Genomic DNA, 26,973 nt, shown 5'->3' with positions numbered 1-26,973 from the left:
CATAAAATATCCTAGAAAATGGACAGCAAAACTCAAAATGCATCAGAGCTAATTGAGTTACATTTTGTTTGTATGACTTTAATTGGTAAAATTCTTTATATACGTGCAATTCTTGATGTGGAAGATTTTTATTACAATCCAGCCTTCTATGCACCGTGTATTCATCCCTAAATCGGATGATTCTCATACTTATTCTTTATGTTGATTAGGTTTTTTAAATTTTATAAATTCTAGACATATTTGAGAATAGTGAGTATCAAATGAATTTTTTTCAATTGTACTCTTTCAGAATTTATTTTGAAGTATTTTCCAAATTAATGACTGTTGTGAGAAGTACAAGCCAATTTTGAGAAATTTCTATGTTGCTCAAATATACTCAGATTATATAAGACAGCAAGTTATGTGAGCCATAGGAATCCAGTAAGCAGCACTGCTTTGTGGCTCCTTCTTAGTTCCAGAGTTTAGGTTACAGCCATGAGTTGCTGCCCTGACTTCCTTACTAAGATCTACAAGATTAAATAAACCATTTCAGCAACAATTTGTTGTATAAATATAAAACATAAAATTGTAAACATTTGTTATTACATACAGTAGTAATTAAAATAGTAATTAAGACTAATAAATAAACACTAGAACATTTAGTCCTAGTGTTCATCACAGCAATAGAGAATAAACAAGGTCAGGAACATAATCAAATATAAATACACAGAAGTAGAAAATTCTTCAAAGATATCATACCTAATCTCTTACAAAATGAATGTCAATTTATTCAGAATGTTGTTTATTAAGAGAGCAAAGAAAATACGCAATATTCAAGATACCCAATATTAGAGGAGCTGAGGACCAGGTTCTGAGAGTCCAGTTTCTACAAATGACACTGAAAAAAATAAAAGATGGGATTTAGCACAAATAATTACATCACATGTGAGAAGCCATCACAGAAGGATTTCAGTTATTCAGAAATTGAGGAAATAGCTGTTTTTGACATCTCATGGAGACAACAGGGTGATCCACAAGCCAACTTTCTGTCAGTATAATATTGTTAATCGGATAAAGCATCTAAAAATGGATGAGCTAAGTATCTTTGATAAGTCCTTATCATTGTATTATTTAACCCATCTTTGGATGGATTAAGATGTTGTCTGAATGATTGTACCAAGATGGATACAAAGAGAGTCAGACAGAAATTGATATCAGACAAATAATTGATTATGGTATCATGGTTGAATAGAGAGTACAGCTCAGAACAAAATAAATGTTTACAGCATGTGAACAGAGTATCAAAGTATAGTTTATTGTGTGTGACACAACCTGAAGTCTCTACAGAGTTGTTAGTACAGTTCTTAGAATTGCATGAAACTCAGACATTTATGTGTACTTTCAAAATTGTCTTTTCTTTAAATATTTATGTATTCGTGTGTTTGTCATAGAGGATTGTTATCAAATCAATTTCCTCCACTACTATGAGGATTTGAAGTTGAAATACATTCATAAGACATTGGGGTTCTCTAAACTTGTCATTTACTTCTTGTCTCACAGTGGCATTTTCAAATAGGTCAATATATATTTTAAAATATAAATATGTTAAATATGTGCCAGAGCATGCTCCAGACAATATTGAACATGTCCTAGAGCAGGGAATGATGCTGAGAAATAAAAGAACAGAAATAAGAAACTGAGGCAAGAAATAGTCAGTAACACAGGATAGACTCAAGTGAGCCTGCAGTCATCACATCACAGCTCAACTTTATTTATCAGTTCACATTATACACATTTCAGGCATGGGAAATCAAAGCAGAAGGTCACTCTCAGAAGATAAAGTAGGCATTCTCACGGGAAAGGTGTTGTGATCTCAATGAACTCTCAGCCTTGAAGCCACAGTGTACTTTTTCTGATAGTCTGAAGACATTGCGTGTGTACTTGGCAGAACATCTTGCTCAATCCCAGTCTCAGCAATCCATATGATTCTTTGGAGAGCACCACATCAATGCATATGGACAGCGAGCCTTTACAAATGGCTCCCAACAGTCCCCCCTTTTAATTAAAAAAAAAAGCCATAGCCTAATTGCTAGGGGCAGAATGACTATTCCTGTCTTAAGTTGTCCTATTAAGGGCATAGGTCTTAACCATAATTGGTACATGAACGCCATCATTCATGCTCTATCTTAGGTTGATCTATCCCTAATGGATCTTACCTGTCTCTGACTACCAAACCCTGCAGAGGGATTATAGCAATGCTCGTAAATTGACATTGTGCACATCAGCTCAAATGTTCCAGAAGGAGTTGACCATTGTTTTGACCAAAATCAGTACTATACAGACATCAAATAAAACACATATACTCCAGGTTAAAGCCCTCCTAAAAGAGAGGTAAAGGATGACCAAGAAGGAAGAGTGGCCTTTAGTCCACTTAGAATATCTTCTGCTGCTTTAGCTGCATCAACTTTGAGCAGTTTAGAATTTTTCAAGTTTAAGATTTTTTGATACAACCATATTAGGTCAATAGAAACATTTGCATTATTCCATACTCCTTGTAAGTGAGTTTTAACTAAACTCAAATTATAAACCTTTTCATTATACACTTTAGAAGTAACAAAAATCCAATCATAATCTGCATGACAATTTAAATGAGCTCTAACTTTAACTCACTGTACTTCATCACATAGAAATTATGCCATCTCATACAATGCATATAATTTATTCTCTAGATTAACATCAATATTTACTTGAGTTCCAAGCGCCATAGTGACATTTCTAGATAGCTGATTTGCAAAAGAAGCAGTTTGCACTTCTTGAGACAAAGTAATTGCAGCAGCAGTGGTAGTAGCTCTGTGACTAAGCAAAGCAGAAATCCCAGTTATAATCAATCCTTTCATTCTCTATTGTCTACTTAAAGCATTTCTCAGTTTTTCCAAAATTTGTAAACTCTTTTCCTCATACCAAGATCCTGAAACGTTAACTGGGACCATAACACAGGACGGCTGTTGAAGTACCATAACTTGAGTGCCATTATGTACCTCAGGAACAGAGTTAGTAGTTGTGCAAATAGTACAGCTAATACTGAACTACTCATTAACAAAAGTAATTTTTGAATTTCCCAGTAACTGAACATAAGGTGGGTTTACACATGTTTTAATAATTCCTGATAGAGGACATCCAGGAATGTTGTTTCCATAAGAGCCCTTTCTTGGCCTCTTTTTTTTCTCCTTTATTAATTTATTCTTGTTACATCTCAATGGTTATCCCATCCCTTGTATCCTCCCATTCTTCCCTCCCTCCCATTTTCCCCTTACTCCCCTCCCCTATGACTGTTCCTGAGGGGGATTACCTCCCCCTGTATATGTTCATAGGGTATCAAGTCTCTTTTTGGTAACCTGCTGTCCTTCCTCTGAGTGCCACCAGGTCTCCCCCTCCAGGGGACATGGTCAAAGGTGAGGCACCAGAGTATGTGAGAAAGTAATATCCCACTCTCCACTCTACTGTGAAGAGTGTTCTGTCCATTGTCTAGATCTGGATAGGGGTTTAAGGTCTACCACCTGTATTGTCCTTGGCTGGTGCCTTAGTTTGAGCGGGACCTCTGGGCTTTCTTGGCCTCTTACCAGGCCCATGGCTGAAGCAACTTTCCATACATACATCTGAGGATATCCTGAATCTGACCACCAAGGTCCTACAGACAGTCCTTTTTCCCATGTGCAAATTAAGTTGAGGTGATTCTTCAGTACTTCCTATTTGGTTGCCTGACCACTCCAATGGAAATCTGTTGCTTTTAGTCACATTATGTTGTAATAGTTTGTCTCCTAGACAGCTTCTCCATGATAAAGTTTTGTGTTTTACGTTTTATAATATGTCTCTGGTCCATATGGTAAAAATTTTTGCAGAGAAACATTTCCTATTACCAAATTACCTTTAAGAAGTAACAGTTCAGCATTGGTACAAATTCCTCCACATCCAATAAGAGTATGATTATAGACTCCAACACAACCTGGTGGAGAAGTGTTTTTTTGTTTTGTTTTGTTTTGTTTGTTTGTTTGTTTGTTTGTTGTTTTTTTTTTTTTGCAAAAAGAGGGCAACCCTTTTCCAAAACCTAAATAATTAAATCTTGATGTTTGTTGCGTATTTGAACATTTCAGGACAGCATGTACGAGCAAGTGCATATTATTCACCAGTACCATAGTTTCTAGTCCTTCTCAAAGTGTAGGATGTAAAAGTGGAGCATTTGTAATGTGGATCCAACACAGCTCTCCACTAGCTTGCATCATCTGACACATCCTTCTCATCATCCACAGCATCAACTATCTTATATTCAGTTCCCGCAAAACTCACCAACCTTTTTGGCAACTGCCTGGCATTCTCAGCATTCTGTGTAATACAAAAACATGTCCTCTTCCCCGAATTAACACTGGATGGGGATGTGCCATTCCCCTGTAAGAGGGTCTTTCCACTTAGCCCAAGCATAGTTATTCTGAGTTCTAGGTAACCATAACCTCTCTGCAGCAGAATGACCAAGATCATTCACCTTTTAAAATTTTTAAATAAAAAGAGCATGATTTAAATTCTTATGTGAAGAGGAGGGGGTATAATTCCCCTGTTTAATTTTAAACAATTGAATTTTTAATGTGCCATGAGCATCTTCCATAATCCCTTGGTTTTGATGATTATAAGGAATTCCAGTCTTACGACTGACTGAGAATTGAGCCCAATAGCATTGAAACATTCGGCTTGTATACCCTGTCCCATTATCTGTTTTTATTGCAGCAAGTATACCAAGTGTAGCAAAACACTATAGACAATGAGAAACAGCATGTTTAGTTGCATTTCCTGTTTGTGCAGTAGCCATTATAAATCCTGAATAAGTGTCGATAGTAACATGCACATATTTTAATTTTCTGAACTCTGGTATATGAGTAACATCCATTTGCCATAATTGATTAGGAATCAGACCCTTAGGATTTATTCCATATAGAGGAACAGGATGAAATTGCGTGCAAGCAGAACATTGTTTAACAATTGTTTCTCACAGCCTCTCAAGTAATATAAAACTGCATTCTTAGACTTTGACTATTTTGATCATGCAAAGCATGAGATTTTTGAGCAAGTTCAATCTGAGTAAAATATACTTGTCCTGTAGTTCTCTCTGAGATATCATTTCCTTTTGTGAAAGGACCAGGAAATCCACAATGAGCTCAAATGTAGCTGACATAACAAGGATGAGTCCTTGTATGTAAATGTCTCTGTATTTGAGTGAATAATAATTGCATTTGAATGTTAGTAGTCTCAATATATAGAACCATTTCTAAAATCTGTAAGGCTCAAGCCATATATTGACTATCTGTGTATATGTTAAAAGAAACATTAGCCATAGTATCAAAGACAACTGTTACAGCCCTTTATTTTATAAGTTAATAAAATATCATAGTTTCCATTGTTTTGAAAAGTGAAGTCATAGAGCATAACCATAATTTTTAAAATTAAGACCAAATTTTAACAGTGTTAACAATTTCAAGAAGAGACTTGATACCCTATGAGCATATACAGGGGGAGGAAGTCCCCCTCAGTCACAGTCATAGTGGAGGGGAGTAAGGGGGAAATGGGAGAGAGGGAGGAACGACAGGATACATGGGATGGGATAACAATTGAGATGTAATAAGAATAAATTAATAAAATAAAAGTAAAAAATTAAAAAATAACAAAAAACAATTTAGCATCTTTAAGTGGAATCACTACATTAACTCTTATTATTCAATACCCTACTCCTCCCCATTATGGGTAGTATGCTCACTATATTGAAGCTTTTGGGCTTGCCAGATGTCAGAGCACATCATTGGGTGTTTCAGAAGCCCTGGGTTTGTTTCTAGTTTGATCCAAACTGTATACTCCGAGCTGTAAATGCTTGGTTCCAAGGACAGAGCTAGTTTATCAGTTTTTGTTGTCTTCCTTTTTGATAATCTTTTTAATGAGTTAGGAAAATGGCAATCAGGTGAAGTTTGGCCTTTTTCTCAGAATATAAGAGATTAAACATTTAAAAAATTAAACTTACAGACATAGAAACAAAATTGGTCTTGACAACCATAAAATAATCTGATGAGCAAGACAAAAATGACACAGTCTTGAGGTAATATATAGCTGAACAGATTCCAGAGAAAATTAGAAGGAGCTATGTGACCACAACCAAGCTGTTCTTGTACTATGTTCTCTGAAGCATGAATTTACACAGGCTTGGGCTGCAGAGTGGAAGGCTTAGTTTCACTTTTCTTGAGCACTGCAGTGTCAGTCACAATGTTGGTTTAATTGCCTGGGGTCTAAACTATCTCTATCTAAAGCCCACAAAGTAAAAGTGTTTGCATGAACCTTCTCAGATCCAAAAACATCATAATTATCCTATAACTAAACTCCTATCTTTCCCCAAGTATCCAAGTTTACTGTTCCCTCTTCAGGGAACCATGGACAAACACTTTCTACAAACTCTAAAAATTTTTTAAAATGTTGCTGATTTACCTTTGTTCCTCAGACCTGATGGATGTTTGTAAGCATATGTACAAACAGCAAGCGACTATTACCTTGGCACATTTTTACTCTTGAAAGATTATACCTCACTCTTTATTTTATATGCGCTCACTTTTATCTTCTGGTGTCCTTCAATGAATCCCCACTATCTAGGAGTCCCTCTGCTTAGGCCCCACTTGCCAGAGCTCACTCTGGACAATATTGAACAGATCCTAGACCAGGGAGTAAGGATGAGTAATAAAAGAACAAAATGAGAAACTGAAGCAAGAAATAGTCAGAAACACAGGATAGACTTGACATGGCCTGCAGTCAACAACAGAGGACACATCAGCTTTATTCACTAGTTCAAATTATACACACCTCGAGCATGGGAAATTAAAGCAGAAGGTCACTCTCAGGAGGTAATGCAGATATTCTCAAGGGAACGGTCGGGTAATCTCAATCAACTCTCAGCCTTAAAGCCACAGTGTACTTTTTCTGATATTCTTTTTTTTTTAAGATTTGTATATTTCTTTTTATGCATAATAATATTCTTTTTTTCCTTCTTTTTTATTAATTTATTCATATTACATCTCAGTTGTTAGCCCATCCCATGTATCCTCCCATTCCTCCCTTCCTCCCTCTTCCCCCCTACTCCCCTCCCCTCCCCTAAGTCTGTGTCTGAGGGGGACCTCTTCCCCCTGAATATGCTCATACAGTATCAAGTCTCTCCTTGGTGACCTATTATCTTTCCTCTGAGTGCCACCAGGCATCTCCATCCAAGGGACATGTTCAAATATGGGGCACCAGAGTTTGTGTGAAAGTTAGATCTCCTTCTCCACTCAACAGTGGAGAATGTCCATCGGCTAGTCCGGGTAGGGGTTCAAGGTTTACTGCCTATTTTTTCCTTGGCTGTTGCCACAGTTTGCAGAGAACCCCAGGGCCCAGACTCGCCTGTAGTTTTCAAGGACCCACTAGATCCTTCTATTTCTTCTTTCTCCCAGGCTTCTCACACCTAAAGTTTCAATAGGATGTCCTCCCCTCTTACCCACTATCCTGGTAGGTACAGTTTTTCATGGGGACGTACACCTTGGACTAGTGTCTCGATATAAGTGAATATGTACCATTTAGCTCTTTTTGCTTCTGTGTGAACTCACTCATTATGACAATTTCTAGTTCAATCCATTTGTCCACAAATTTTGGAAATTCCTTGGTTTTAATAGCTGAGTAGTATTCCATAGTGTAAATATACCACTGTTTCTTTATCCATTCTTCTATTGAGGGACACATAGGTTGTTTCCAAGTTCTGGCTATTATGAATAAGGCAGCTATGAACATGGTTGAGCATATGTCCATGTTGTGTGGTAATGCATCCTCTGGGTATATTCCAAGGAGTGGAATAGCTGGGTCTTGAGGAAGCCCTATTCCCATTTTTCTGAGAAAGCACCAGATAGCTTTCCAAAGTGGTTGTACTAGTTTGCATTCCCACCAGCAATGCAGGAGTGTTCCTCTTTCTCCACACCCTCGCCAGCATGAGGTGTCAGTTGAGTTATTGATCTTAGCCATTCTGATGGGTGTAAGATGGAATCTCAGTGTCGTTTTGATTTGCATTTCTCTGATGACTAAGGAGGTCGAGCATTTCTTTAAGTGTTTCTCAGCCATTTGATATTCCTCTGTTGAGAATTCTCTGTTTAGCTCTGTGCCCTATTTCTCTATTGGGTTATTTGGTTTGTTGGTGTTTAATTTCTTGAGTTCTTTATATATTTTGGATATTAGACCTTTGTCAGATGAAGATTTGGTGAAGATCTTTTCCCAGTCTGTAGGCTGTCGCTTTGTTCTCTTGACAGTGTCACCTGCCTTACAGAAGCTTCTCAGCCTCATGAGGTCCCATTTATTAATTGTTGATGTTAAGGCCTGGGCTGTTGGTGTTCTGTTCAGGAAGTTGTCTCCTGTGCCTATGAGTTCCAGACTCTTCCCCACTTTTCCCTCAACTGGGTTAATGTCTGTGGTTTTAGGTTGAGGTCTTTAATCCACTTGGACTTGAGTTTTGTGCATGGTGACAAATAGGGGTCTAATTTCATTTTTCTACATGTAGACATCCAGTTAGACCAGCACCATTTGTTGAAGATGCTGTCGTTTTTCCATTGAATGGATTTGGCTTCTTTGTCGAAAATCAGGTGAGCAAATGTGTGTGGATTCATCTCTGGGTTTTCAGTTCCATTCCATTGATCCACTAGCCTTCAAAATAAACTCAAAAAAGTCAGTAGCTTTCCTATATACAAATGACAAACAGGCAGAGGAAGAAATTAGAAAAATTACTCCCTTCACGATAGCCACAAGTAATATAAAATATCTAGGAATAACCCTAACCAAGCAAGTGAAGGATTTATTTGAAAAAACTTTAAACCTCTGAAGAAAGAGATTGAAAATGACATCAGAAGATGGAGGGAACTGCCTTGTTCGTGGATCGGAAGAATCAACATAGTAAAAATGGCCATCTTACCAAAAGCAATTTACAGATTCAATGCAATCCCTATCAGAATACCTACTAAATATTTTGAAGATATTGAAAGAACAATTCTCAACTTCATATGGAGAAACAAAAAGCCCAGAATAGCAAAAACAATCCTATACAATAAAAGATCCTCTGGAGGAATCTCCATATCTGATCTCATGTTGTACTATAGAGCAATAGTAATTAAAACAGCTTGGTACTGGCATAGCAATAGGCTAGTGGATCAATTTTTCTGATATTCTTAAGACCTTGAGTGTTTACTTGACAGAACATCTTGCTTACTCACGGCCTCAGCAATCTATCTGATTTTTATGCTGGAGCAGAGAGCATGAGAGCAGTGCATATGGACAGAGAGCCTTTACAAATGACTCCCGACAAATATGTTCATTTCTTTTTGACCAGTAGTGGAAAAGCAGTTTTTAATGCTAATAATTTGAATTGGTTTGTTACAATTTTCTTGGCCAAGAGCCTTTCTAGGATAACATCGTAGTATTCATACATATAAAAGAAGATTCTCCAGTCAAATGCTTTTTAAATTTAATCTATTCCTTTGAAAATTTCATCAATGGTATCATTATCAACCTTACACAAGTCTAGTTTCTTCTTTTTCAAAGAACTATTTTAGAGTAAGTATTGCATAAAATATTTTTAAAGTTAAATTTGCAGAACAGAAACAACTAAGAAAATAAGTAAATAATTTTCAACAGATGAAAAGGCTGTAAAGAGAGACAACAGAATGCTCATGTGACAACCCTTACCCACACCTTACCATACACAGCTGAGACAGAAAGACATCAAAGAGAACTGTTAAAATTGTTATAGTGATGCTGAAGCTGTTCACAATTGCATAATTCTAGAGGTGGTATTGGTGGGGAAGGACACAGTGCTTTTTTCATTTTAATAGGCTGGGCAGTGTGTGTTTGATCATGTTCCAGTGAGTATATGGTCTACTCAAATTGAATTAATCTTCCTCCTACTACTCTTCCTCCTTCTTCCTTTCTTGTTCTTGTTTCTCCTCCTCCTCCTCTACTTCTTCTTCTGTGATTGTGGTCATACATAGCAGGATGAGAAAGTGAGGTTGCTCAGGGTGAAGATGTGAAATTCCCATTAATAAATAAAAAATATTATGAAAAAATAGAATTAATGGATAAGTCAGGTGAGAATATTTGGGAAACCCTAAGTTCTGACTTGCATAAACATACCCAGGGGCTTTGGGAACATGAAGCTGTATTTCCATCACAATCTTTTCAGGCTGACTTTCATTAAGCAAGCCATTTCATCATTTGATATTAGTCCTTAGCAACTAACTTCCAATTAAAGCTGATGGAGATGTTAGCAATTAGAACACAAGTGACACACAGATCCACATCAAAGTACATCAAAGAAGATTCATAGAATTTTCCAGAGGCTCACATTGCTGCACTATAGAAAAGGCACTCCTAAATACACTGCATGAGTCATTGCATATGGTCTGTTCATCATGTCTTATAGCTATGTAGGAGGCCATGCACAACTTCTATTTTCAGCAATTGCAATTTATAAATATATTTAGGAACACAGGTATAGATTCTGTGCTAGAATTTTTCTTTTTCTTTGAGATTTGGAGAAATGTTTTTATTTGTTTTGAGAAAAGTGGTAACTCTTAAAATTTTTATTTGAACTATGAGTTTGCTTCTATGTAAGGGTGTGGATCAGTAGTTTTTTATTTGTTTGTTTCTGCTGTTTATTTTGGAGCTTTTGTTTGTTTATTTGTTTGTTTGTTTAACACAGTGTTTCCTTGTGTAGTCTTGGCTGTTCTCGACTCCCTTTGAAGACCAGGCTGTCCTCTTACTCACAGAGACCCACCTGCCTTGGCTTCCCAAGTGCTGAGATAAAAGACATGTGCCACAATTCCCAGCTTTGATCGGTAATATTATGGCTTATTTCTCCCTGCATGTCTTGCTTTTGCAAAATGCTAAGGACATGTTCCTTCAAATAGGAAGTTTGACCTCTCCCAAATGTATCCCCAGTTTCTAGGCTAATGAGAAACATTACACATAACATAACATATGATATCCCACATAGCATACTACATTCATTACATCTCCTGTTAACAGTATGCCTCTCAGGTTTGTGCAATCGATCGCAAGGCTGTTTAGATTTGTGTTTCATTAAGACTGAAAATATTGAATAATTGTATATGTTTTTGCATACTTCTATACCCCGGTGAAATATCTATTCATAACATTTATGTCTCTACTTTAGATATTTTGTTTAAGGTTACAGTTGTAGTTCATATATTCTTGGTAGTAAATTCTCATTACATATGTTACTGCAAGTATGTATGTAACTCCATTGGTTGATTAGTTTTTTCTGCATATTTCCTTTGATCATGATATTCTTCCTGTCCTTTTGTGATTTTCTGCTGGTTATTATTTTTGGTGTAGCATTTTTTGGTGTTTATAGTCCTTGGCAGGGATAAAAAGAGTGAAGTAAAGTAAACCATGAAAAGCGTTGAGAAGATATTGGTGGTGAGTATTTTTTATTATATGGTTTCTCTGAAGTGGCTATTCAGGATGACATTGCCTATGCACTGGCTTTCCCTACAGCCCTTCACAGATTATTCCAATAACAATGTTCTTTGTACTTGTGGATCATAATACCTGTTGGAGTACAGGATCATATCCATTGTGTGAGTGCTTTTTTACAGTGCTATTCAGGGATACAGGTACTGAGTCACTAGTGAAGCAAATAAGTGAGGTATGGACAGACACATAGAGACATGCACTTAAAAGTTGGGATTGAATAGGATCTGCTTACACCTGGAATATCAATTTATTTATTTTACAGCGATGCAGTTTATTTTATGCAGATGAACAAAGAGATAGGTTTAGATAATCTTGGAGGGAAATCTCTGTAGTGCAGCACTCTTCATCTGCAGATTCATGTCTTTGTTTTCATTTATTATTGTTACCTCTATATTTGTACTGCATATGCATAGTTTTAAGATCATTTTCCTGAGATTCAGCTCTGAAGGAACCAGCTTCTCCTCCTTAAAGGCCCCCATTAAGGCCAAAGTCTGGGGAAAAGTAAAAGCCGGCCTACACAGTCCTCCCTTAAGGACCCCCATTAATGCCAAAGTCTGTAAATCTCCACTGCTACACACTACTTTAACACTTCCCTTCTCTGATAGTAAAACAATTCTGAGAGGAGCCACAACTGATAACTGACCCTAGCCAGCTGTCAGGGCAGAGTGCCACAAGAGTTAAAGAAATACACTGTTTAGACTAACAACACAGCCAGCTTGCTTCAAAAATTTCAAAACCTACTCTCTCCTAGTCAAGATGACCAGCAAATTATCTAGAACATAACAACAACAAATTAAGAGAAGCCAGGCCAAAGTTCCTAACATCCCCTGTGACTGCCTCAAACAATCTTTTCCATAGGTCCACTTGCTTCTCAACCCACTACCCAACCATGAAACGCCAAGCCTTGTAACTCCCTGCTTGCAGCTTTTCTGCCCAAATGCCAACCAATAACAGACTGTAAAACTCATTTCTTTGTCAAAAACCTATAAAAACGCTACAAATTTGCTGTTCACTGTCACACCGGAACAACAAACCTCTTGCTTTTGCATCGATCCTATTTCCATATCGCATTTGGATGCTTCCAGTAATAAACTCTCCCAACTAGAGACTTACAGCTCCTTAGGGTATCTGCTGATGTCTGGGCTTTCTGGTGGATCAATGATGCCCTGGTTTTTGCTATTTGTCTTCTTTCCTTTTCCTTTAGGCATCTGCTGAGAGGCCTTGGAATTTCTAAGCTGTCAGTCACTGGGGTGAGTACATTGGGAAGGCATCTGCTTCATATACTGGATCAGCAGACACTGTCTTCCTTGATCAAGATTTGTCTGAACTCTGCCACCTAGGATCCATGATTTTGTAACGTTCCTCTGCCTATTTGTTCTCTGATGAGTCATCCATAGAGTAGAACAGTGGCTTGGATGCTAGAATACCGTGTTGCTTCCATTGTGCTGATCCTTTCTTGTGTGGTGGGCAGGGCTACCCTGCTGCAGTACTTAAAAGAGTGCAGTGTGCTTGGAGCTTGTGCTTCCCAACCCCAGGGGAAGTCAGCCACGGTGAAGTGGGTGTGGGTGTGGGTGTGGGGGCTTCTTTTTATCCTCCCCACTTGTTTAGTCTGAGAAATCCCCAAGACTGTGTTTTTAAAATTTTTTTATTAATTTATTCTTGTTACATCTCAGTGGTTATCCCATCCCTTGTATCCTCCCATTCTTCCCTCCCTCCCACTTTCCCCTTATTCCCCCCCATGACTGTGACTGAGGGGGATTTCCTCCCCCTGTATATGCTCATAGGGTATCAAGTCTCTTCTTGGTAACCTGCTGTCCTTCCTCTGAGTGCCACCAAGTCTCCCCTTTCAGGGGACATGGTCAAATATGAGGCACCAGAGTTCGTGTGAAAGTCATACCCCACTCTCCACTCAACTGTGGAGAATGTTCTGTCCTTTGGCTAGATCTGGGTAGGGGTTTAAAGTTAACTGCCTGTATTGTCCTTGGCTGGTGCCATAGTTTGAGCAGGACCCCTGGGCCCAAATCTGCCTATCATAATGTTCTACATGTAGGTTTCTAGGACCCTCTGGATCCTTCTACTTTGCTATTCTCCCATGCGTCTCTCATCTAGAGTCCCAAAAGGATGTCCTCCCCTCTGTCCCAGTTTCCTGGTAAGTGAAGTCTTTCATAGGACATGCCCCTTGGGCTAGTATGCAGATATAAGTGAGTATATACTATTTGAGTCTTTCTGCTTCCGGGTTAACTCATTATGATCATTTCTAGTTCAATCCATTTGTCCACAAATTTCTGGAATTCCTTCTTTTTAATAGCTGAGTAGTATTCCATAATGTATATGTACCACAGTGTTCACCTGGCTGTTGCTAGTCTGCCTCCAATGCTGCAGACATTGCAGTGGACCCTCTGTTCTCCAGGTGGCCCATGCTCTCTCCCATATTCAGTGGAACACAGGGTGATAGAAGTGTGTGGTTGGAGGAGCAGAGCTTGGAACACCTGGTTTGTTCCCTTCATTCCATTTTGCAGCCTTTGCTACTCAGCCTTCTAGACATGGTCCATACTGTGTGCCACCATCTTGTCCCCTTCACTTGTGAATTTTTAATGAGTTTAACGTAGCAAAATAGGGGGGCTTTTGAAGGGAATAGTCCTTATAACTAATCTTTACATCATAAAGATTCTATTCAATAAATACGAACTCTTAAAATGTTTTTAGGTATTATTAATAGTTTTATTAGCTGAGTGTGGTGGTGCATTGCCTGTAATCCCAGCACTTATGGAAGCAGGGGCAGACTAATTGCTGTGAGTTTGAGACAAGCCTGGTTACAAAGCTAGTCCAAGACAGCCAAGGCTACACAAAGAAATCCTGCCTAGAAAAAAAGTTTTTAAAATGCATTTGTTTTTATTTATTTAGATTATTGGGTATGATTTACTATGCTAACAATTTCTTATACATAAATGGATTTCATATTGAAAGCAATAAAAAGGAATTACTAACTTTATTCCAAGTTCCTGACTTCTAATAATCCACCTGCTTTAAAAGTGCTGGTGTAAAATGTTAGTCAATCCTTCTACTGTCAGAACCAAAAGCTAGTTTTCACAGTATAGAATTCCAAGAAAATCTCTACTATCCAGAGTAGTTTAGCACATAAAATTAAACTGATTCGCAATCTCTAAAACATTTGTTTGCATAGATAATAAATATCTAAAAAGAATCAGTGCAATAATATGTTATATTCTTGCATTCCATCTAAGGTAATATAACTCTACTAAAAAGAACTTGTACCAGAAAAAATGTGAAAAATTATACTTTTAGCATAAACCAGTGATTTCTAAAAAAAAAAAAAAAAAAAAAAACAACTAAGAATATTTTCAAACGTGCAAGTTTTTAATAGATAAGATATGATTATAAATGCCTATTCTCAATTAAAAATAATTTATTCAGATTAATCTTGATTTTTATCCCCTCACTTGTATCTTCCTATTCCCCACTCCCTCCCTCCTTCACTTTATTCCCCTTCCCTAGATGTGTGACAGAAGGACACCTCCTTACATACCATATGACCACAGCCTATTAGGTCTCATCTGGCTAGCCTGTTTCCCATTCCCCTGAGTGTCCTCATCAAGGAGAATTGGTCAAATAGGGGGCAAAAGTGTTCATGTCAGAGTCCTCACTCTCCTCACAATCATGGCGAATGTACTGTCCATTGGCTAGATCCGAGTAGGGTGGTCTAGGTTTGCTGTTTGTGTTGTCCTTGGTTTGTACAGCAGTTTGTGCAGGCCCCTCTGGGTCCAGATCTGCCAGTCTTGATTATCTACTTGTTGGGGTCCTGGACACTCTGGATCTTTCTATCTCCCCATTCTTTCATACCACTCTCATCTGGAGTCCCAATAGTTAGTTCTAGCATCTGTCCTGATCCCCATCTGAGTGAAGACACTTAGAGGACATCCATGTTGGGCTAATATCCAATTAAAAGTGAGCATATACCATGTGTGTCTTTCTGGGTCTGGGTTGTCTCACTCAGGACGATCATTTCTAGTTCCATCAATTTGACTGCAAATTTCATGATTCCTTTTTTTTAAATAGCTGAGTAATATTTCATTGTGTAAATATACCAGTTTCTTTATCCACTCTTCAATTGAGAGACATCTATGTTGTTTCCAGATTCTGGCTATTATGAATAAGGTTGCTCTGAATATAGTTGAGCAAATGTTCTTGTTGTGCTCCAAGTTTGAGACTTGGATATGGTGTTGCATCAGCTATAAAGGAACATTTTATAATCTAGTATATGTCAATTATAGATAGCATTCACAAATACTTTCAAGAGAGATATTTGAAACTTCTTCGGTGAATTGCTTTGCTTTCCTTGCATCATTTATGAACAGTTAGTGTTTAGTTTAATTCTGTAATATGTGCTTCCATATTACAATTTTGTTTTTAGATTAAAGTATTCATAAGTTACATTTACTCGAGTATTGGTCTTTGATGTATGTCATATGCTTTTTATATAATGTCTTACTGTGTTCCTCACAGTAATCTTAAACTTATCACTGAAATCATGTTTCTTTTCAGCATTATGAGATCACAGCTTATATGCAGAACACAACACTTAGAGCTGATGGTGTCATAAAATACCTCCTTTCCAACTTTCATTTTTTTCTTTTTATTGCTTGTTTATAAAATTCAATAGAAAATGTGTATTTTTCAATAACTCCAACTTTGCTGAGATTGTGTTTTGGTCTAAACATAATTTTAGTACTTAATATTTTCTATGCACAAAATAATTTCTTTTATAAAACTTGTAAATTTTTTCTTTGCCTTAAGCATAAGATATTTAAAAAAACAAAAATTTCAAATAATTACTTGCCCTAATGAATTATTTAAGGATATCTCCTAGGACAATGTCCAAAATAGGTGGCAACTATTTGAATCCTTTAATATTTCTAAAAGTGCTGATATACTGAGACATTTAAGACCTGGGAAAGTGTTATCTTTCCTTAAGTTTATGGGATTTTTAGTAACTCATATTTGATTGTTTTTCTTCAAATCATGAATTTGACTAGGAATTCTCAAAAAATTATTTTTTATTTTAAGATGATCATATAGTTTTCATTATTCCTTCAATTTCTGTATTTTTACATAAATTCTTTATGCATCATTCAAGTTATTATAAATTATTCAGATTACATCCTGATTATTATCCCCTTGCTTATGTCTTCCCATTAACACTCTCCCGCCCTCTTGCACCCTATTCCCCTCCTCTAGACCTCTGACAGAAATGGACTTCTTCCCCCACCATATGACCACAGACTATCAGGTCTCAACTGGATACCCTGCTTTCTCTTCTTCTGAGTGCTGGCTGGAACTCCTCACCAAGAGGAAATAATCAAATTGGGGCAACTGAGTTCATGTCATAGGCTTTCCACAGACTGTGGAGAATGAACTGTCCATTAGCTATATCTAAATAGGAGGTCTATGTTTACTGCATGCATTGTCCTTGGTTGGTGCAAAAGTTTGTGCAAGATTCTATGGGTCCAGGTCTGCTGATCTTGATGGCTTCCTTGTGGGGTTCCTGAACTATCAGGGTCCTTCCATCCTCCCATTTTTTCATATCACTATCAGCACTCTACTTGGAATCCAGCACAGAGTCTCAGCATCTGTACCTATCCCCCACTGGGTGGAGTCTCCCAGAGTACATCTATGTTGGGCCAATATCTACTTATAAGTGAGTATATGTCATGTGTGTCTTTCTGGGTCTGGGTTACCTCACCCAGTATGATCTTTTCTAGTTCCATCCATTTGCCTTCAAATGTCAAGATGTCCTTGTTTTTAATAGTGGAGTACTATTACATAGTGTAAATGTACTACAGTTTCTTTATCCATTCTTCCATTGAGAGACATCTAGGTTGTTTCCAGATTCTGACTATTATAAATAAAGCTGCTATAAACATAGTTGAGCAAATGTCCTTATTGTATGATGTAGAATCTTTTAGGTATATGTTCAGGAATGGTATAGCTGGGGGTCTTGAGGTAACACTGTTCCCAATTTTATGAGAGAGTGACAGATTGATTTCCAAGTGGTTGTACAAGTTTTCCCTTTCATCATCAATGGGGAAGTGCTCCTTTTTTCCCACATCCTTTCCAGCATCTGCTCTTACTTGAATTTTTTATCTTATTATTCTATTAGGTGTAATATGGAGTCTCAACGTCATTTTGATTTGCATTTCCCTGATAAGTAAGGATGATGAGCATTTATTTTGGTGCTTTTTGGCAACTAGTTGATCCTTTATTGAGAATTATCTATTTAGCTCTATATCCCATTTTTAATTGGATTGTTTGGTATGGTAGTGTTTAATTTCCTGAATTCTTTATATATTTTGGATATTAGTCCATTATACTTTGATCACATTTAAAGTTAAGCTATATTCTAGTGTAGAATAAAATAAATCAGCAATATTTCCTGCTACTAACCCTGAAATATACACTAGTGACAAGTCATTAAGATATTTTATTACTATATTGGTGTAAATATTATGGGAGTAGCCAACTACTTTGATTAGTTTTATGACCGTTAAATCTTTTCCATTAGAAAGAATATTTCTATGTATTAAATATTTGGGTTGTATTAATATATTTTCCAAACAATATAGTTTGATCATATTCTTTCTCATTATCTAACTTCTCTCAGATTTTTCCCTACCTCCTTACCAACACAACATTGTGCATCTCTGCTCATACACAAAATCCCCTTCTCCCTCTCTCTGTCTGTCTCTCTACCCAAAAAAGTAATAAAAATGGAGGAAAGAAAGAAAGAAAAACAAAAGAACCAACCACCAAAATATCAAAAATTTAGGCAATAATATTAATAAAGAAGCAAAAAGCACAAAAAAAGTGAACCGAAAATAGATAAATTTTTGTGTCTGTGCACATGGGTGCTACTCTGGAGTGTGGTTGATATAACTATATAACCAGTGACATGTCATTTTGAAAAGCAAGGTGATGTTTTCTCTTTCTTTACCATAGACATCAGTTTTAAATACTATCTTTAAGTAAGGATGGTGCTTTTTGTCTATTTTCCTCTCCTGTCCTGGTGTTTTGTCTGATTTGAACGTTTCAGATCCTTTGTGGGATTCCACTGCCACAGTGACTTCCTATATCTGTCAATTAAGTTGTTTCTGGATAATATTGTTTTCTTTAACTCTTCTACCAGCTCTGGGCATGTTAACAATCTTTCTTCATCCCTTTCAGCATAGATCTGTAAAGGTTGATGGGAGAAGTTTGATGAAAACATCCCATTTAGGACCTATTACTACAAAGCCTTTCATTATTTAATATGTCCCTCTCAGCAGCTCTAGTCTATTTTCTATCTACTGCAAGAAGCAAATGATACACAAATCTATGTGTAAAGCAACATGTTATTAGGACTCATTTTATTTCTGTGTTCCTTTAGTGGAATAGGAGAATTAGCTATTTTTTTTCATATGTCTGTGACATATCTAGACTCAGTTTCCTGGCCACATTAGCAATGTGTGGTATATTTTCTCTCTCATGGACTAGGTCATAAATATAAGTAAAATAGGTGATTACTTCCATTAAGTATAGCAACAGTGTATTTTGAAGACTTCTTACAAGTGTATATTGCAGAGTTTGTAGACTGTGATATTGGTTATTTCTTTTTCTCTTCCAGTTGCTTATAGATTCACTTTCAGCCTTACAAAATGTAAGCAATAGCCTTGAAGCTTCTAATTATGTACCAGAGAAATTCATCTTTTAAATTACATAAGTTAGTAACATCTTCAGCAATATCATCTTAAAATTGTGATGTGGAAATTAATCATAGTTTTGGAAATGGTACCTGATGTTTGACTAGGAAACTATAGAGCCCCTATGACCAAGACTCAAAATATCATTACTGTCAACAGAAATTTCATTTTTTTATTATTTTATTTTAGTTTGGTTTTTTCAAGACAGAGTTTCTCTGTGTAGCCTTGGCTGCCCTGGACTCTTGGCAAGCAAGGCTGGCCTCGAACTCACAGCAATTCACCTGCCTCTTCCCCTGAGTGCTGGGATTAAAGGGGTGCTTCATTTCATTTTGTAAAACTTGTAGTTATTGCAGCAATACATCTCTGAACATGGGGTCGATTTAATTCTCTCTCTCTCTTTCTGATGGCTTAGGTCATAAATCTAATTAGTAGATGTGTGTGTGTGTGTGTGTGTGTGTGTGTGTTTCTTTAGGTCTGACCAATTGTTACTGAACAACTAATAAGGGGTCTTATTCATGGAGAAGAATATTCCTGGTCTCTTAACATCCATCATTTCCCTGTGATTTTTTCAGCTTAATGTGGGATTTGAGACTTTCTCCTCAGTGTTGGAATTTCATCTTGTAGTGTCTTTCTACTTGTATTTGTATGTGTGCACGTTTGTTAGATTTTATGGGTATAGCTTCCTTATTCTACATAGAAAACATTCTTTTCCTCTGGATAACCTGTTTGTCTCGTTTATGCAATGTTGTCACAATCTTGGAGTATTTGTGAATTTTTGTAACTATTTTTTGGACCAGGGACAGCATTTTCAGTTTGTCTTTGAAGGTTTTGCAGCTGTGAAATTCTGTAATGGTCTCTTTGTGGTGCAAAATAAAAGTCTTTCTGAAGGTGACTGGTTAAAGTGTTTATAAGTATAAGGAGAGATGTTTGAAACACATTGAGGAATTATACTATTTCAGGAAAATTAGCATCTGAAAGTCATGTTAAGGATCCTTGATAACACCAGCCATATGTAGTAGCCTGGTTTACTGTACTGAACATAAGTTTTCTCCTCATAGATGAAAAAGTCATACTTTAAAAGCAAGAATTGGCTTTGAGCATCAAGATATTAATAGCTTTCTATTGGTAATGTTTGTCAAATTACAATACTAGAAAAAGAGGTAAAACCATGCAGCTTACTTTGAAATTTTGTAGTACTCTCAGCTGCAGTGCTTATATCAATGTAGCATGGTGGTGAGGTGTAGAAAAATAAAAGTCTGAGTGACACACAGACTGTCTCTAAGAACAGAATATTGTAATAGATTCTTAAATGAACATTGCGGTACACTGCTGCAAATAAAGGTGAGGATTTTTACTAAAGCCTGAGATAGAAAATACTGGAGTGATGCTCTTGTTCCATTTTATGTGTAGGGAATCACAAGGAAGCAACACATATACTTAACCATATCCTAAGGTTTCAGTCTGGTATTCAGAAAAAAAAAGTTGAAATGGAATACAGAGGACAGAATGAGAGCTGGGTAAGAAGCATACTATGTATTTACCCAAAGATGAGCATAACTGTGGTTCTTGAGTTAAATTCATCAATTTGTTCACAGCTAGGTAAATGACTCAGTCAGAAACATGTGTGTGACTAAATAGGAGTATGTGTTTTTTTCTCCCCTTGAGTACAAATATTAAAAATTAAGTATACTGGTATTAGAATGCAACCACAGGGTAATAGGGTGGGGAAAAGTCTCTGACTTGTTCTGTCTGTCCATTTAGGCTAGACTATTTTGCAAATCCCATTTTTTGAAGAAACACTATCTCCCACCAGAAAGTGGTAATATACATCTGTACTGAAGCAGTACTTGATTAATATTTAAGCATAGTAGCATGTATTAATTGCTGTCCTTTGTTATTGTAGGCACAAGTCTTACATGATATTCAGTCTGATTTTCTCAGGGATGCTTACCCTGAGAGGCTAACCAGACAGCAGTAGATGAACCCATACCCATGCATGCACTGGTATCTTAAATGAATTCAATTGTTATTGACTAGCGAAGAAGTATTTTTAACAAATACATTTTTCAAATATTAACATAGAACAAAATATAAGAATATCAATTGTACCCGAGAAATAACAACGGTTGCCAGATTCCTGCAGACACATGTGCAACCACACATTAAAAAAAAAAATCCTACACTCACACAGAATTTTTGAGAATATGTATATATTTTAAGCTTTTCTATGCTAAATAATAGCTTTTTAATTATCATTATCATTATGGGCTTGTGAAATATTCTAATTGGATATGGTTTTGAGCGGGGCTAAAAAAGCAACGTTTCTTTTTCCAACCCAAGCAGTTTTTTGTAGGGCACTCTAATAGACATATATGTATCATGTACGATTAAAAATTCAAGCATATAGTCATAGCACTTGGGGAAACTGAAACATGGAGATCACAAAGAGGCAGCTGCGAGCTGCACTGGACACCCCAGACTCACAATCAGAATGATGCGGACAGAAATGGAGGCACTCATGCAGATAGCCAGGAATCATTCACAAACATCCAGATACACGATTAATGCCCCACCCCCACCCCACCCTCACCCTGACTGCTTCAGTGTATTGTTAACTGAAGCCAGAGAGCAGAGTTAAATTCCAATTTTTCCTGCTTTCCGCTGTCACGTTCCCTGCTTCTGCAGCAGCACACAGGGAGGAGGGAGAGATAAATGAATCAGCACAGCTACAATGCAGATCACCAAGGTTACTGCAGGCTTTTGCGTTTCATGCCTAGATTTGAGATCTCTCTCCTGATTGGTTCCTATGCAGTCTCTCTTTGAATTCACACACTCCTCCAATCAGAGGCAACCAAAGGTAATAAAAATCTCTGCAGCCAGGCTTTTTACCAGTCAGGCTCCTGGCTAGATTCCAGGTACCAGCTGGTCCCTGATCTAGCCAAAGCCTGACTGTAAGCTGCTGAAGAAAAGGAAGACTGCTGCTGAACCCTGCAGGAGACAGAGCCAATTAAACAGCGTAGGCAGTGATTTGCTGGGATTCCCCACACTCCTGCTCTGAGTCAGAGGCTTCAGCTTCCTGTGTAGGAAATGTGATTCTGTTTCTGAAGTCACTGCCTTTGCTTTAATATCCGCCATCCCTGTTGCAGTCCTGTAGCCTTGCATCATCTGCAAAGAGCACAATACAGTTTTGAGTCCGTTTCTGAGAGACCAGGGTTATGCTGTTCCTTACAATCCCTTGGGAGACACACTGTGAATGACAGTGTTCACAAGACCCCCTGATACTATGAGAGCGTTGACCTTTAATAGTCTCAGACCCTATCTTAAGTGTCACCAAAGGCTCTTTGTGCACAAGAAATATAACACTGGCAATTGTGTTATCAATCTGCTGCCTTTCTGGGTCTCAGAAGCTCAACTTTTTTCTTTTATTTATTTATTCTTCTCACATAAAATCCATACCAACCATAGCCTAAGTGCCCCCCCACAAGCATCTCCCCCGACTAGATCCACTGATTTTCATTTCCCTTTAGAAAAGAGTGGGCCTCCCAGTGATATTAAGTGAACCTTGCATAACAAAATTTCAACAATACCTAGGTTCTACAGTAAGGTTTGCACTGTCATTGTGCTTTTGCAAATAAAAGCTCTTATATTTTACTCCATCTGCCTGTTTCATTCTATGATATCCAGCAATTCAGGAGGGTATTAGGAAATAAATTTTCTCTCAGGGGTATCAGCCTGCTGTTTATTACTCTCACTGAAAAAAACTTACCCACCAGATACTCTTGTCATTATTTGACAATGAATCTCCACTGGCTGCCCACTACTCCTCATTTGCATTACGTTTCTACAAATCATTTCTGTGTGGTATGGTAGTGATTTTTTTTAAGACATACTGCTTTGTCTGTGCTGCTCTTTGCAATCACAAAAACGATTTTCAATTGCATATATTACATACTGTCTGGAGGACTTATGTCTCATCTTTGTAAGCACTGATGGTGTGTTAGCCAGAAATCAGACTTAATATGACCGTCCTGGGGATTTGTTTGCTGCTTACTTTGACCCCATCAACCTGCAGCAGCTTTTCTAAGGCATACCTTAGAATTACTGTAAGAGTCATATGGACTTTCTAGAAAAATACTGCATGAGCATATTATAAGACTCGTGTAGATCATAGTATTGGATAAGGAGATACAAAATCATTTCACAGAGTTGGATATGAATTTACAAAAGGTCATTTTGTTGTATTTCTAAACAATTTACATTATTTCATTATTATTCATACTAATACCTGTGAAAACTTAGACAAGAATTTAAGTGTTGCAGATTATTATATCATATTTTGTAAATTTTTTTCATTTTTATTAAAGATGAAGTAGATGAATGAGTTAAATACTGTATATTTATGAAAACTGTTGGTTTTAGTTTGTAGACACCTGGAACTAGTGGACTGGATGACACATGGTTGTTTCCGGCAGTGCTCACTTTACTCCAAGAAGTAGACGCTCTCAACACTCCCTCAAATTAATTCTCAGCATGAGATAATGTCATGTGATAAGCGAATAGATGAACTTTAAGGGTGCTTATTAAGTGTCTGTGGTCGTGGTTCCCAACATTCCTAATGCTGTGACCCTTTAATGTAGTTCCTCACATTTTGGTACAACATCATAACTGTAACTTTAACTTTTCTGGTGTTATGAATTGTGATATAAATATATGATATGCAGGATAGCAAATATGTGACCCCCAAATGGATCATTACACACAGATTGAGAACCACTGCTCTAAGATCTTTACTTACAATAAACATATCAGTGCGTTTCCCTGGACTATCGATTTATGGGAAGAAATTTGTTCTCAATTGAAACAACCCCTTATTTTGAAGGATTATTCTTAATTTTAGATTCTTCATTAAAATACATGTTTAGGAATCTCGGAAAGTAGTTTGAACAATCTTCTTTCACTTGCCTCATTTATATGAGGAGTAAATATTAATTGGAGAGTATGTGTTCTGTTTGAATTGACCTAAGATAATCCCATGCAGAAGAGTGTATCTAGAGTACTTTTATGTTTTATTAATTAATTCTGCTCTGTCTGCACTCCTTAGAAGCTAGTATTTAAATAATATAATACAAATAATTATAAGATATAAAATCTTTGGTCAGTTTTTAAATTATAGAATCATTGTGCTATATAATATTCTTTTTATTTAACTATTTTTATATATGCATTTTTTGAAATATTATTTAATTATACCATTTTTCCTCTGCAGCATGTAAAGAATGGTTTATACCCCTCATTTCTCTCTATTAAATTCATGGCATCTTTTTAGTTGTGTGTGTGTGTGTGTGTGTGTGTGTGTGTGTGTGTGTGTGTGTGTGTGTGTGTATGTATGTGTGTGTGTGTATGTGTGTGTGTGTGGGTCTGTGGTGTATTTAATGGATCTGCACTGTCCATTAATCTTAGTAGGTATATACTTATCCATACTTAACTGTAGTTGTAAAAAGAAGTATTTATAAGGTAGTTAGAAATTATATAGTTGAAAAAAAAGGAATTATATAGTTTTATGAAATTGATTGAGATTAGGGATCTAATTGAGTTGTAAAATATTTGTTATGGAACATGAGAAACTCTATTTGGATACCAAGTGTCCGGACCTCCCACACAATCAACTGGGACCCTCGGACCCCTAGGGAGAGAGTGGGGGACAAGAGACTCGAAGAACAGACAGCAAGTCAAGGAGTCTGACCAAGCTGACAAATTTTATTTTCTCACAGGCAATTATATACCATTGAAGCAGGAGGCTGAGTGAGGTGATCCGGGTGGGAGGTTTTCGCAAGATATCAGGAAGTCAGGAAGTTTGGCAGTGGGAGGGCCCCTATTGTTCTGGGGCTGGGTGGAATTGTTAGGCATCTGGAACCACAAGATGTTATCTATAGACTTTGTTTCATTCGTCCTCTGAAGGTCTCTGTAATTCCGGGAATATTGAGAACAGCTGGAGAGTACCTTGAGGGAGGGGAAGAGGTCGCAAGGCAGTCTTCTGGAATGTACCCTGAGGCATGGAGGTAAAGAGGTCACAAGGTAGCCTGCCCCAGGTCCACTCAATGTATTATGCCAAGGTCTGTGATGCTTGCCGGCTATGGTCTTGGCTGCCCACAACCAAGATTCTATATAAAAAAAAAACCAAACAATTAAACCATATGTGATTGTATTCCTCTAACAAGTGGTTGAGCTGTAGGTTTAGTGCCAGACCTTTTTGCAAAAAAAGAAAAATATGATTGAGATGAATTGAGGAAGAGGCTTCATGCTGACTCCTGACTTCAAGCATGCGCTCATATGTGCAGGGTCATTGAACACACATGAATACTCATTTATAAATACTTATTTATGTATACAATTGTATAAGAATTTAAGAAAATTCACATGTAAGAAGTTTTATATTATAATACTGAATAGTTATTTACATCATTATATGAACTAAAATGTTAATGCACATAATATATTTCAAAAAATATTAAACAAAAAACATAGTTGATGGTTTATACTCATCTGCAATGAGTCTTCATGTCGATGAATGTCTAATTTATTCAAAACTCATGACACATCAAGTAGTTGACTTGATTCTACTCCTCAGCGTAGTGAATATGTTTTTATTTTTTATCACAAATGTGGGATGTTTAACAGACCTCTGTGAGTGTGTGAAGCATTTTTCTGCTGGAAACAGACTTGTGAGTGAATAGGTGATGTTTTTCCACTAGAAGAGGAACCACCTCTTGCAGGGGCATAGTCTTTGTCAACTTATAAAACAAGATGCTAGGCTTTTTTTTTTTTAATTTTTTTGGTTTTGGCATCAGTTTATATTGTTTGGCTGTTCATTTTTCCCCTTCAAGATTCTCCTAGAGAGAACTGTTTCAGCTAACACTGCTGCTCTGGGTTCTGGCTGCTGCTCCAGGTTTGAGTCGCTGCAATTGCAGTCACCTTCGCAGAATTGGGGTTTGCGGTTTAACGGGTCTGCTATAATCTGGGCCACTACATGAGTGGAATTGCTCCAAAAAACTGGGTCTAAAAAAAGGTCTACTCATTTCTGCCACATACAGAATTCTTCCTAAAATGCACAAGGTTGGATACAGGCAGAGTCAAAGGTCAGCAGCCAAACTGCTAAGACAGGGTAAGCAAGTCCTCAATAGTTCCTGCCTCACAAACATGTCTGCCAGATGTATTGGGCCAGAAGGCTAAAGATGATGCTCCTATGTTATAGAGAGTTTTGGGTGACTGTTCAGGTAGTAAACTGTATCACTTTTTCCTTCTTGTTTTAGAAGCTGTTAACCTGCGCTTCTGGTTCATTCAAGTAATTAAATTTCATTCCTTCTCAAGTCTCTTTTGGGGTTGTAGACCAGATACTTCAGTCTTAGAGTTAACCTAAGCTGTTTAGAGGTTAAGATGATTTTATGTCTAGATAGAGGTTATGTACTGGCAGAGATGAGAGAGAATAGATAGTGATTCTCATTCAGAATTTTAGACTCACCAAGATAGGAAAGATGTTTCCTACAAGGTTGACAAATGCAATTAGCCAAAACACCTTGAATGCAACATTCATATGATCCCTGATTGTTTCGCAGTTCTTGCTGTATGTAATTTTTCTACTTATGTGTAATATTAT

The 26,973-nt window shown here is 37.1% G+C and overlaps 1 protein-coding gene across 1 annotated transcript in view; it reads left to right on the top strand.

Annotated features, from left to right (window-relative positions):
* LOC311592786 (uncharacterized protein) overlaps window positions 1-26,973 on the top strand; it is a 386,211-nt gene that overhangs the window by 316,788 nt on the left and 42,450 nt on the right. The window contains exons 54-55 of the mRNA XM_084773587.1: window positions 8,579-8,660; window positions 12,770-12,815. The gene's annotated coding sequence lies outside the window, so the exon portion shown is untranslated. The remainder of the gene's footprint in view (window positions 1-8,578; window positions 8,661-12,769; window positions 12,816-26,973) is intronic.

This window comes from Acomys minous (assembly GCF_964271855.1).
Source record: "Acomys minous genome assembly, chromosome: 2".
Lineage (NCBI taxonomy): Eukaryota > Metazoa > Chordata > Mammalia > Rodentia > Muridae > Acomys > Acomys minous.
Note: the sequence above shows the minus strand (reverse complement) of the source record. Positions and strands in the feature narration are given on the sequence as shown.